Source organism: Phoxinus phoxinus (assembly GCF_949152265.1).
Source record: "Phoxinus phoxinus genome assembly, chromosome: 12".
NCBI classification, from domain to species: Eukaryota; Metazoa; Chordata; class Actinopteri; order Cypriniformes; family Leuciscidae; genus Phoxinus; species Phoxinus phoxinus.
Genome location: NC_136887.1, coordinates 1,515,001 through 1,517,263, shown reverse-complemented (window position 1 = coordinate 1,517,263; position 2,263 = coordinate 1,515,001). Strand labels below are relative to the sequence as shown.

The window sequence follows — 2,263 nt, the reverse complement described above, 5'->3', positions numbered from 1 at the left end:
CCTCCCTACAGGTGCCTGCTTAAAAACCCTTTACCTACCTAGCCACGCCCTCTACTAATTGCCACCTCACCGGCTACACTGATAATTGAAATACCATGAAATTACGTTGATCTATGGACGGGATTTCAATGTTGAAATTTAAAAAGGCATGAAAAATGATGTAGAATCAACATCAGAGTTCGACGTTGATTCAATGACTTAACATTGACAACAGAATGTTGATTTAACAGTTTCAATGACTGTTTGCTATCCGGGGAGCCATAGGACTATTATTTTTAAGTTGAATAGACCTGGGGAATTACTGATGACTTCACAGGCTCAGATTTGCTTGACCAATCGGGTGAAAGGGGCGTGTCATCATGACCGCCCACATGTGCAAACGTTTGTCTGTTTTTGACCCGTAAGCCAAAAAAAACTAAAAATCAAGCCGAAATCTATTGTTTTCGTTTTTTTTTTTTTTTTAAATAACAACGAAAAAACGTATGAAGGCGCATTTTCTCGTTTTTGTTTATTTCATTTCAAATCGGAAAACAAACTATCAACACGTACACGGACCGTGACGATAAAGTCGTTAGTGTTATCATGTGAATGAATGAGAGTAGGCTAAGCCAGAGACGGCACACACACATAGCCTATCTGCTAGTGTTCTCCCTGGAGATCTGCCACTGCCAGTGTGTGTGTGTGTGTGTGTGTGCGTGTGCGTGTGTGTGTGTGACTGCGGTTTCCTCATTCTCTGTCTTCTCTTCACTCATGACCGTCCGGTAAGTCCTTCATTCTCCGCTTTATCATCAGATCATACACTGCACTGCACGAGAAAGAGGAAAGATCGGAGTGTGTGTGTGTGTGTGTGTGTGTGTGTGTGTGTGTGTGTGTGTGTGCGTGTGTGTGTGTGTGTGTGTGTGTGTGTGTGTTATCTGGTCTGTGTGTTTTCAGCGTCCTTCCTCAGTTAGCAGTTTAGCAATAAATATTGATTTATTTGTAAATAATTGCTGTCTGTCAGTATCTGTAAAGTTATAGCCTGCTGCGTGTAATTATAACTAGCGAACAGAACAGCATAAATGCAGCTACAGTATATTAATCTGTTTTACTGCCATGATATTCGTGTGCTTGTAATTTGGAATCAATGAAGATTTATAAGTCATGACCGCCAACATTTACAGTAGCATTCAGTTCATTCACATGTATTTGTAGGCTAGCTGTAGCGCTTCACAATATCGTTGTATAAAGCAGAAACGCACGAGTGCACATTACAGTTCAGTTCTGTTATCAGAGACTGAGTTATCGATCAGAAATGTCACACAGTTAACGTCATACATTTCAGGCAGAAATGCGCTCACTGAAGTAATTATTACAAGTTGTGAACACTACAATATAGCCTATAGAAAACTGTGTGTTTTAATAACATAATCAATTGAAAAAGACAGTAGCTACATGAAATAAATCAACAAATAAAAGTTATGGGGAAATAAGGTTCATTAGTTAACATGAACTAAAAATGAACAATACTTCTTCAGCATTTATTAATCTTAGTTCCCCTTCAGAACTGGATTTGAGTCAACTCTGTCAGACACACTAAAAAGTAGCCTAGGCTATACAATTTTAATGACTTAAATCCAACAAGAATCTAAAGTTCTGAAGTATATTGTAATAGTGTTTAGTTACTCTGATATGTAAATAAAATACAATATATGAACTTAAGTTGTGATTTCACACTATTCTGAAAAAATATTCTAAATATTTGCATTTTCAAACTTTGATTTTAATTTCAATATTGTAAAAACAAATTCCTTAAATAAATAAAACATAAGAGGATGTAGATCAGATAGTCCTTTATTACAAACACAACATCAACTGAAGGAAGTTGATGTTTTTTCCCCCCAAAATTAACAAAAACATACACCCAAACGTCGAAGATCTGACGGTGTTGACGAAAAACTGACGGTGTTGACGAAAAAAGTGTGCATTGCTGATTATTGAACGGATGTGCTCTTTAAACACTACTACTAAAACTACTCCTTGTTATTAGATTATTGAACTTACTGTAAAGCAAACTATAATAAACATATTGCACATACACCATTTCCAACTATTTTAAATTACACCGTTTCCAACTATATATATAAAAAATAATAATAAGGGAAACCAGGGGCCGTGATAATTTTTTTTGGCCATATCGCCCAGCCCTACACTGGCTTCTCATTTCTCTATCTCTGTCTCTACATATATAAATATATATATTAAAGTGCTGGCAAAGTTACACAAT

General features: G+C 36.4%; 1 protein-coding gene across 1 annotated transcript in view; it reads left to right on the top strand.

Moving 5' to 3' along the window:
• The first annotated feature begins 546 nt into the window (after nucleotides 1-546).
• The window catches only part of slc43a3b (solute carrier family 43 member 3b), a 22,554-nt gene continuing 20,837 nt past the window's right edge, over nucleotides 547-2,263 (top strand). The window contains exon 1 of the mRNA XM_079630503.1: nucleotides 547-761. The gene's annotated coding sequence lies outside the window, so the exon portion shown is untranslated. The remainder of the gene's footprint in view (nucleotides 762-2,263) is intronic.